Genomic DNA, 11,937 nt, shown 5'->3' on the forward strand with positions numbered 1-11,937 from the left:
CTACCCAGAGGCCCTTGGAAAGAAAGACCTAGAGACTCACTTCTGAATGATCCCAGTCAGACAGTTCATGATCCATTCGGAGAGGTGAGTGGAAACACACCAGGCCAATCAGGAGTTGGAACCAACGTCACAGTGCCTTTAAAAAAAAACAACAAAACAATTTAATCTCTACACATAAAAGGGGTATAAGAGCATTTGGTGACAGAACCTACCCTCAATGTACACATCTAGCCAGCTTTGAGAAGCTTACTAGATACTGAGGAAAAATTGATGCATTTAAATTTTAGTGCTGGAGAAGAGTATTAAAAGTACCACAGACTGCTAAAGGAGCAAATCAATCTGTCTTGCAAGAAGTACCACAAGAGTGCTCCTTAGAGGCAAGCATGATGAGACATTGTCTTGCATACTTGGGACATGTTGTCAGGAGAGACCAGTCCCTGGAGGACATCATGTTTGATAAAGTATAGGGGCAGCCAAAAAGAGGAGACCTCAAGGAGAGGATTTGATACCGTGGCTGCCACCATGGGCTTAAGCATAGGAACCATTGTGAGGCTGACGCAGGACTGGGCAGTGACTCGTTGACACCTGACAACAGCTGAGCGAGGATATTCGAGTTAGATATAAATGATTCTTAAGCAGCCCTCATAGATGCTGTTCGGTAAGCATTGCACTGCTTGCCGAAAGGTTGGCAGTTCAAATTCATTCGTTGATCCACAGCAGAAAGTTGAGGGCATAGGTTTCCAGAAAGATTTACCGCCGGGGAAACCCTATATCGTGTCACTAGGAATTGGAATTGACTGGATGGCAGTGGGTTTTTGTCTCTGCTTCAGACAGGACCAAGGGATAGTGGCTAAGGAAATTCAGGGGAGAGAAAGAGAATGTGTTTCGATGTGCATCATTTCTTGGATTCAGGTTTGACTCAAGTTTAACCTCAACTTCATGTCCCAAGGCAATGAAATTCCCTAGAAGCTGGGGGTGGTTTTATAACCAAATTTGGGGTGTTAACAGAGATTTGACTTAATTTGTAATCAAATGAGAAAATTTCCAACCTTGTGACAGGAAAAAAAATCAGTTATTTAACTAGTTGTTTAGTAGTTGTAAGTCTCTGAAATACCTTTGGAGTAATCATGGTTCATTACACATCCAGAAGAGGAGGGCTTCCTTTGACCTGTTGTATGCACAGATTGATTGATCTAACTGGATTTATTTGTAGAGCAGCTCAGAAAGAAATGAGCCAAGTTGTTTCAGACACTCATAATGACTGTAATCCTCCGTGTGGGTCTCATCATTTTGCCAGCTCCTTTCCCACTGTGTGGCTAAGACCCTCCAAAAATTCCCAGTCCTGCATTCTCAAGGATCTCACCTGTGCTTGTCAACGCACCACCACGGACTTCTCTGCGACAGCTGCTATTTTCCTCTTCCCTGGTAGTCCTGCTGGTAGATTGCTGCTCTGAAACGGGTGCTCTGAAGGTGCAGCGAACATCTCCTGCTCCAGATGTCATCTCCGGGGAACATCTCTGCCCTGTCCCGGTCCTCAGTGCTTCACGTGAGGATCCACGATGACCTCCAACCCCAGAACACCAACTTTCCACACAAACGGATTTCGATTTTTGGTGACCAGCTTCATGCCTTAGGACTCTGGCATAAGTTCTTAGTGGAAAAGGTGAAACCAAAGGACAAGACTATCATTAAAGAAAAATAAGCTCTTCCCCTTTGACCACAGGCCTTAGTCCTTGGATCGAGATGGTGCGGCACTCCTCTTTCTTTGGTAAGGCCTGTTGCCTACGTGAGACATTCGTCTTGCTTAACAATAGACCATGCCCGAACATACTCTATTGCCCGCAGAAATCATAAGGGACATTTCCCACATACTAACTTCTTAAATTTAGTGGCAAGATAAAAGCTTACTGTCAAATCAATTCTGTGCCACAGAGCTTCCCAGGCTGTCATCATTACAGAAGAAACCAGCCACATCTCTCTCCTCCCAAGCTCCTGGTGACCTTCAACAGCCAATCATCCAATTAGCACCTGAACACTTTAACCACTGTGCCACCAGAACTCCCTAAATTAAGGGCGGTAGCATTGATTTGGCTCATTTCCTTATTTTATTATCCATTTACCTGCCAAAGAGGAAACCACACAAAAAAGCACAATGAAGGACCAGAGTAGTACAGAAAATTGAGTACCATTCTTAGTCTCTAGCCATTAAAGGGCGATACCAATCCCTCTCGCCTCACCCCACGGGCTGTGGTTAGGTGCGACAGCGTCTCTTCACGCGTCCCTAGCCTGCGTACAACAGAACAGAACACCGCTGAGCCTTTGCCACCCTCGTATTCCTTGCTGTGCTTGAATCTGTCCTAGCAGCCGAAGTGCCAACCCATCGCATCTAGAGGCTTCCTCGTCTCACCGACCCTCTGTCTGACCAAGTGTGAAACCTTCTTCAGGGACTGTTCCCGCTTGATGACATGCCCCAAGGACCTGAGATGGTCTTGACATTCATGCTTTTACGGAGTATTTTGGCTAGATGTGTTTGCTCCTCTGGCAGTCCACAATCTATTTCACGTTCTTCTCCCACCCCATTATTCTTCTGTCTTCCTTAGTCATTGTCCAGCTCTTACATGCATATGAGGTGATGGTGAACAGCATGGCTTGGATCAGGAGCTCCTTAATCCTTATTGTGCTTATGCAGAATCTGCATATAGACCTAGAGGCAGTTGTCAGAACAGAACAAGGGAATACTGCCTGGTTTGAAACCAGGTAATGTGTGTTTCAGGTCTCAGTCCTTTCACTACACTTACCCTGTTTCCCCGAAAATAAGACAGGGCCTTATATTAATTTTTGCTCCCCAAGATGCGCTAGGTCTTATTTTCAGGGGATGTCTTATTTTTCCATGAAGAAGACTACAGTACACATTTATTGTTAAATGAATTATTTTATTTATTGTTTTATTAAAAGAGACCTCCCACTTCCTGTCTGCTCCGGCTGTGCTGCAGCCAAGAGTGAGCTGCGCGGCAGCACCTGCCACAATGGTCCAGAGTCCAGAGTTATGGTAGCTTAGGGGGCCCTTATTTTGGAGGGGTCTTATTTTCGGGGGGATGCCTTATATTTCAGTGAGAGGCAAAACTGAAAGTAGGTTTTATTTCGGGGGAATATCTTACTTTTGGGGAAACAGGCTAGTAAATCTGTATGCTGAGAAAATAATTAGAGCAGCCCAACTGTATGAAGAAGAATGCAGCATGAGGATTGGAGGAAGGCTTATGAACAAGCTGTGATATGTGGATGACACAGCAGTGCTTGCTGAAAGTGGGGAGGACTTAAAGTACTTACTGATGAATGTCAAAGACCGTAGCCTTCAATAGGAATTGTAAACTCAACATAAAGATAACAGAACCCCTTACCATTGAACCAATAGACAACATCGTGATAAATTGAAAAAAGATTGAAGGTGTTAAGGAGTTCATTTTGCTTGTATCCACAATCAATACTCATGGACGCAGCAGTCAAGTAATCACATGACATATTGCATTGGGCAAATCTGCTGCACAAACCTCTTTACAGTGTTGCAAAGAGCAAGGATATGACTTTGAGTGCTAAAGAGCACCTGACCCAAGCATGGTAAGTTCAATGGCTTCCTATGTATTTGACAGTTGGACAATGAGTAAGGAAGCTTGCCAATGAATGAATACATTTGAAGTGCAGTTTTTGGTGAAGAAAAGAGAAAGTACCATGGACTCTCAGAAGAGCAAGCAAACCTGTGCTCCAACAGGTTTGAAGGACAGCCATAAGGACAGCCTGAGAAGCCAGGACATGCATTGACACCGTGGTTGCATCAATAGGTTCAACCATAGCAACACTTGTGAAGATGCCGCTGCACCAGGCAGTGTGCCATTCCATTGTGCAAAGGCAACATTGATTCCACAGCACCTAACAACAACAATGGTGTTGGTAGGAGAATTCATTGATAGTTAAATAATTATGACCAGAGAGTATGAATTAATAATTTAAAAAACCCACCTTGAAGAAATAAACCCTAAATCGAGCCAAAGATGATACTATGAGCAAAAGCTAATGTGTTAGAAAACCAAAAACTCAAAAGCATTTACACATAAGAGAAATACCAAAGTATGTATCTCGGCAGTCATCAAGGACTGGGGTGCCTTCTGGCTCTACCATTTTTGCTTTTCTGTATGCTGTGGACTTCATGGTATAAGTTGGCTACCAAAGCATTAAGAACACAAAGTTCACACACTCTGGATAGGAGGAAGAAGTAGGGAACAAGGAAAACAGATTCTTCTCCCAGTTACTTAAAATTCTTTAATAAAGCTTCCCAGAAGTTTCTCCAAACTACCACTTAGAACTCCTGTGTGTGAACTTGGTCACTGAGCTGCAAAAGAAGGTGGAAAATGTAATTTTTTTGACCCAGTACAGTCATGTCCTCTACAAATAAACAGCAAATTTCAGCTTCTTAAAAAGATGAAAGGATAAAATGTAAGATATGGCAAGATAATAATAATTTATAAATTATCGAGGGTTCATGGGGGAGGGGGGAGTAGAGAGGGAAGGGGGAAAATGAGTAGCTGATGTCAAGGGCTCAAGTAGAAAACAAATGTTTTGAGAATGATGATGGCAATGGATGTGCAAATGTGCTGGAAACAATGGATGTATGTATGGATTGTGATGGGAATTGGGCAAGTCCCCAATAAAATGATTTTTAAAAAATGAACCATGAACTGTAATACTCACCTTGCTCTTATTTTAAAATGAGTTTAATAATGCAATATATGATGCAATATGCGAACATTTTCTTCTGTGATTTTTTTCATTTACTTACATGCTTAGAAAGGCTTTATCTTCTACAAAACCAAACACCATTCACCTACAATTTCTTTTCCCATCTTGTTGTTTAGTTTTTAGATTTAACTCTAAATATAGGTGCAAACATTTGCTAAATATAATGCTAGCAGATTTAATCTAGCATTTAACCCAGTAATATAGTAAGAAACTATCACTTATCAGTGTCATAGCTACCTAAAGCTGTATAGCACAAATGCCCCATGTTCATTTCAATAAACAATGGATTCTGACATTGGGCCTCCAACTCAAGCACCTACTCATTTCAAGAACACGTTGTTCTATTAAATTGGCGTTCCAGGATACACACCTTCCCGACACGATTGCTGAACAAAAATGTGAACAAAAGCAAATGTGGTGAAGAAAGCTGATGGTGCCCGGCTACCAAAAGATATAACGTCTGGGGTCTTAAAGGCTTGAAGACAAACAAGCACCCATCTAGCTGAGAAGCATCAAAGCCCACATGGAGGAAGCACACCAGCTTGTCTGACCATGAGGTGTAGAAGGGATCAATTAACAGATCAAAGAACTGAAAATCATATCAGTGGGTACCCGCTTTACTGACACAATTACTGAAGACAAACGTGTGCATAAGCAAATGTGGTGAAGAGAGCTAATGGTACCCGGCTATCAAATGACATAGCGTGTGGGTTCTTAAAGGCTTGAAGATAAACAAGTGGCCATCTAGCTCAGAAGCATCAAAGCCCACATGGAAGTAGCACACCAGCCTGTCTGACCATAAGGTGTAGAAGGGACCAGTTATCAGGCATCAGAGAACTAAAAATCAGATCAGTAGGTGCCCACCTTCCCGATACGATCACCGAAGACAAACGTGTGCATAAGCAAAGGTGGTGAAGAAAGCTGAGGGTGCCAGGCTATCAAAAGATATAGTGTCTGGGGTCTTAAAGGCTTGAAGGTAAACAAGCGGCCAACAAGCTCAGAAGCAACAAAGCCCACATGGAAGAAGCACAACAGCATGTGTGACCACGAGCTGTTGAAGGGATTAGGTATCAAGCATCAAAGAACAAAAAATATCATTGTAAAGGTGGGTGAGTGCATAGGGGAGACTCAAAGCCCATCGTTAGGCAACTGGACACCCACTTGCTGAAGGGTTGTGGGGAGGAGATGAGCCAGTCAGGGTGCAGGGTAGCAATGATGAAACATATAACTTTCCTCTAGTTCTTAAATGCTTCCTCCCCCCCCACTATTATCATGATCCCAATTCTACCTTACAAATCTGGCTAGACCAGAGGATGTACATTGGTACAGATAGCAACTGGAAAAACAAGGAATCCAGGACAGATGACTCCTTCAGGACCAATGGTGAAAGGGGCGAGGCCTGGAGGGTGAAGGAAATGTGGGGTGGAAAGGGGGAACCGATTACAAGAATCTAGGTATTGCCTCCTCCCTGGGGGAGGGACAGCAGAGAAGAGGGTGGGGGGGGAGACATCGGACAGTGTAACTTATGACAAAACTATAATAAGTTGTGAATTATGAAGGGTTCATGAGGGAGGGGGGTGGGGAAGGAGGAGTAAAATGAGCAACTGATATTAAGGGCTGAGGCGGAGGGCAAATGTTTTGAGACTGATGAGGGCAGCAAATGTACATATGTGCTTGACACAATGGATGTATTTATGGGTTGTGATGAGAATTGTATGAGCCCCCAATAAAATAATTAAAAAAAATATATATATGTATATTCTTAAGCTAAAAAAACCACACACACAAAAAAAAACCAAAAAAAAAAACCCAAAACCATGGAATGGATTCTCTCACAGGTTAGTAGGCTGCAAGTCCAAATTCAGCATGCTAGCCCTAGGGGAAGGTTTTCCATCTCTGTCACTGGAGCAAGGGCCTTGACTCCTTTCAACATCTCCAGGATCGGTGTCCCTTAGAGATCACCTGCCATGTGTCTCCCCACCACCCCCAATTATTGTACCCATTATTTATTTATTTATCTGCACCATTTTTCAGTGGAGCTCTTGCAGATATCATAACATTCCACAGTCCAATCACATCAAGCCCAATTGTGCAATTGCTACCACAATCAGCAAAACATTTTCTTTCGTTTTGAACCCCTTGATGTCAGCTCCCTTTTCTCTCCTCCTTCCCTCTCCCTCCCCACCCAGGAGCCTTTGCTTTCTTTTGCTGCATCGTACACCATCCGATACAGCCGTGTGTCTTGACATCCAGATTCTCTTGCTTCTAGGAGGTTCTCAATGCAGAGACACCGGATGCACTCTGCTCCTTGCTCTTTCTTAATGGTAGCAGGTCCGTCTGCTCTCTGCTGGATTCTCTCTCCTTTCACCTTTTATGAGATATAATGTATTGCAGGCCTCACCCTGGGAGCACCCTTGTCATCAGATCAGGGCTGAGGGATTAAAGGTGTTTCATCTCACCCCTACATCTCTTCATAAAAAAAAAAAAATCATATCAGATCCAGCTATGAGGGACTATTACATAACTGCCACATTTGATCGTTATATAATTGCTATCCTTAAGAACTGACACATATTTTGGGGGATGATGTAGGGCACAATTCAATAGGTGACATTCCACCCTTTACCTCCTTCCTCTTATATGACCTTGTGACATCCCAAACACGTTAACCTCATCATAGAATCCCAAAGTGTTCTCAGCCCAAATTCTAACCTGCACCAAAATTTCTCATCTGTGAAATTAGAATACAAGTAATCTGCTTCAACATGCAGTGGCACCAGGGAGACATTCTCCTTACAAATGGGAGCAATCGGAAGGAGAGAAAGGGCAGCCACTCAATCCATGACAGTAAGCATAGGGATTAGGTCAACAAATTCAAAGATGGTTTAACATCTGAGCCCGATGCCAGTCTTCTGCTCTCCAGTCAGCTGCATGAATTCCCCGCTTGATCAGGGCAATTTTGCTGCTCACACTTTTCAAAACCATAAGCAATGTTGCCATGACCTCACAGAGAATATTATGAGGATGATACAATAAGCATCACTGTGCATCTTTGGGGCGGGGGAATCCAATGACAATTTTTGAGAATGGAATTGGTAGATCAAAGTACCAGAACAAGAAAACAAAACGCCCAACTCACTGCCATCAAGTCCATACTGACCCAAGACTGAGTCCATGGCGACTCTACAAGACAGGGCAGAACTGCTCCTGTGGGAGCAGAGACCAGCACTGCTTGCAGGCACAGGAAGGCCCCTCTTTGTCCCGTGAGGCAGCTGGAATGGCTGCCTTCTCGGATAGCTGCCCGATGTGTAACCGCTACGCCACCCAAGTCCCCAGCTGGACGGGCAGGCATGGTTTCACATCTTGTTAGTTATGACAGTGTGCCCTCCAGAAACACACTATCCATTCATAAGCTCATACCGTGTGTGGGAGAGCCTGTTTCTTCATAATTTTGCCTAGCAGTGATTATCCTGGTTTAAAAATTCTTTTACAAGCTAACAGGAGTCATACAATAATTCACTGTCATGTCTAGGAATGTATTTTTATAGGTCAGGTGGTCTTCCTTCCAAACACCCAGTGACGCTTCCCCCTCTCCAAGTCTGACCTTCTTTTACTTCTCCTTCTCCCTTTCGTCTTTCTCTTGACATGGTTTCCACAATGAACCATTCCTCAAGTTTCTTATTTATCGTTTAACAAGATCTTTAGTGTCTTTCTCATAGAAAAGTTCTTTTTTAATTTAATTTTTTTGCTTAGCTTTTAAATTTATTGTTTTTTCTTATATTTTGGTTTCTGGTCGGATGTACAAAAAGTGGTCTCTATATTTGGATTTGGATACTTTTTCTTTTCTTTTTCTATCAATTTGATTGCTTTCCTTCTCATTTTTTTTTCATTTAATCCACTGGGAAAAGCAAAAGCCTTTGTGAATGTTATGAGAATAGTATTTTATGATTGGTAAGAGAATAGTTATTTGTGAATGGTATGAGCTGGGTTTATGGCCTCGCAGTTTCACGTGTGGTATATGTCTAGTATAGCAAAATATCATGTTTGTAATATCGACTCACTTTTATCAAATCAACAAAACAACAAGGAAATCAACAAGGAAGTCACCAGGAAATCAACAAGTATGATGTAGCCATTTAGTTGACAAAATAGTTAGAATTTTTTTTTTACCATATCTATAGGTATCTTAGGGAGTTAAATGTACAACAAAAGAAGCAAAGTAGGAAAAGAAGTTATAGATGAATATTGTATAGTTTTCTGGGTGGTCTAGCCTGTCTAGGCATTTAGGTAAAGGAAGAAAATAGTAAAGGAAAATGTACATATATTTCATTATATAAAGGGTAAAATTGATACATTGAAACAGCGGATTACCAGTTGTGAGAAAGTCTTTATATATAAAGAGTAATAATAAAAAGGTGCTTAACCAATGGCAACAGGGAAAAATAAATATACAAAAAGGAGATACAAATGGCAAGTAAATATGAAAAGTTGTCTTCACTTCTTATCAAAATTTGAATTTTTATTTGAATTAATATAATGGAGGGATAACAATTTTTAAGCCATTTGTTTTGCAAAGATTAAAAGTTGAATGGGTATTCTTGGCAAATTTGACATGAAACAAACATGGTAGTAGTGTTGCTAGGAGGCATATGAATTGTTTCAAATTTTTGGAGAGTAACAGAAATATGTATAATTGTTTTATATATACGCATGTGTATATATATATACACATATAAAATTTTAAATGTCTTTCCATTTCTACTCAGTAGCTATACTTTTTAGAAGCCATTTCAAGGAAATAATCATATATTCAGAATGTATATATGAGTTGTTTACTACAGTATTATTTCAAAATTTGTATTATGCAATATTTAAAGCTCACACATGCCAGCTCACAGCCACCTGGTCAATCCCTACTCATGGTGACCCTGTAGGACAGAGAAGAATTGACTGTGGGTTTCCAAGGCTGTAAATCTTTATAGGAGCAGAAAGCTTCATCGTTCTCCTGTTCCAAAACATGCAAAAAGCTTAAAAATGAATGCAGCGAATCTCCATGTGCCCACCCTCCTGTTTAAGAAATAAACCAATCGCTCTCATTAGAGCTAGAGCCCTTTCCCCTGACACCTTCCCCTCCCATACTTCCTGAGGACAAGGTGGAGCCTATTATATGGGCTTATTTAACTACAGCTCCCTGTCACATTCAAGAGTTAGGGAATTGATTCAGTAAATTATGATATCTTGAAGTAGTGAGATATTCTTTATTTAAATGATTACAATTGCTTTAATATTGTAATTCCTAGAGTACATACACAATCGTGGACTTAGAAAAATACGACCTCCAAAAGAAACCCGAAACTATCAAATCTCACATGATCCTACCAACCAAGTACAGCCACACGTGTTTTTGTTGTAGCATCTCCGGCAGCTTTTCATCTTAAAAACAACAGTGAAACAAGATGTAATTAGCTACTGTTTTAAAATGAAGTCAGACTGTACATACTGCTTTGTAATTTGATTTTCTCCTTAGCAATTCATCACCAAACTTATCTGAAATACAATATGAGGCTGAATGCCAGCGAGTCCCGCTAGGTGTGCATTTAGAAACATGACGGCCCCGGCCAGGTACTGTGCCTCTTCGATGTGGACGGTACTCTGATGGCGCAGCGGCAGAAAATCACCAAAGAGATGGACAACTTTCTACTGGAATTCAGGCAGAAGATCAAAATCGGCGTGGTGGGTGGCTCAGACTTTGAGAAAGTGCAGGAGCAGCTGGGGAGCAATGTGGTTGAAAAATATGATTATGTTTTTCCAGAAAACGGCTTGGTAGCATGCAAAGATGGGACGCTCTTGTGGAAACAGAATATTCCGGGTCACCTGGGTGAGGGCCTTATCCAGGATGTCATCAACCACTGTCTGAGCTACAGTGCCAAAATTCAATTCCCAAAGAAGAGGGGCACCTGCATCGAATTCCAGAACGGGATGCTGAACGTGTCCCCCGTCGGATGAGGCTGCACCCAAGAGGAGCGCCTTGAGTTCTATGAACTTGACGAAAAAGAGCGCGTCAGAGAGGGTCGTCGCAGACCTGAGGAAAGAGTTTGCAGGCAAAGGCCTCACCTTCTCCATAGACGGCCAGATCAGCTTTGACGTCTTCCCTGAGGGCTGGGACAGCGGTACTGCCTCAGACATGTGGAAAAAGATGGCTCCAGTACCATCTACTTCGGAGACAAAACCATGCTGGGCGGAAACGACCATGAGGTCTTCACAGACCCCAGACAGTGGGCTATACAGTGGCGGTCCCCGAGGACGCGTGTAGGATCTGTGAGGGGCTCTTCTTCTGAGGGCCTCCCCCTGGCCCCCGGGGAGGGGGCTTTCAGGTCCCTGGTCTAAAGCACCCCCGCCCTGGGCTCACGATGCTGGTATTTACCATTGAAGTCACACACACATGGCTGGGTGGTAATGCTCCTGAGGAGTGGACACTGCCCATCCCCACTACAGGCACACCACTCCCTCCACCAGGACCAGAAGGCAGGCTACCTCGACAGACCACCTCCTCCCACCTCTGCCAGGCCCCTCCCCACCTACTCCAGGGTCCTGTGCCAACAGACCAAACATGCATGGGGGTGGGGGTACAGGCCACCCAAGGCTGAGTTAAGAACCTTCCTGAGATGCAGCCCCTTCTGTGCTCTGGCTGCTGGAGGGGCTTCCGGGGGCTGAGGGTCTTTTCTAGACCTGGTCCCACTCCCTATGGAGGAGGCAGTCCTTGGGGACAAATGACTCACAGTGACCCCAGCGTCCGGAGCCAGTGCAATGAATGAGTTGAGTCGGCTCAGGCACTGTTGGGCCACCTGGGCCTCCCCAGACATCTTCCTGGTTGCTCAGCATCCTGTACCCATCCTCCCCCAGAACCCTGCAGACAGGATGCCTCCCAAGACAACGGTTCTGGGTCCCAAGCCTCTCCCCGCCCAGGCTTGTCACTACATGAATCCAGTTTCCTCCAAGCTCTGGACAGCGGCAGGCCCTGGCCCCCACAGGACTGTACTTCCTCAGTAGTCCCTAGGACGAGAGCCCATGTTCAGTTTTATACATGATGCTCTACTGACCTATGATCAAAGAAGCAAATTAAAGTGATTTTATTTTCCACCGAAA

At 43.3% G+C, this 11,937-nt stretch overlaps 1 pseudogene; it reads left to right on the plus strand.

Annotated features, from left to right (window-relative positions):
• Nucleotides 1-1,495: 1,495 nt before the first annotated feature.
• LOC101655532 lies at nucleotides 1,496-11,129 on the plus strand (annotated as a pseudogene).
• The last annotated feature ends 808 nt before the right edge of the window (nucleotides 11,130-11,937 follow it).

Source organism: Echinops telfairi, unplaced genomic scaffold (genome assembly GCF_000313985.2).
Source record: "Echinops telfairi isolate 266 unplaced genomic scaffold, ASM31398v2 ScPeMD7_7400;HRSCAF=8409, whole genome shotgun sequence".
Taxonomy (NCBI): domain Eukaryota; kingdom Metazoa; phylum Chordata; class Mammalia; order Afrosoricida; family Tenrecidae; genus Echinops; species Echinops telfairi.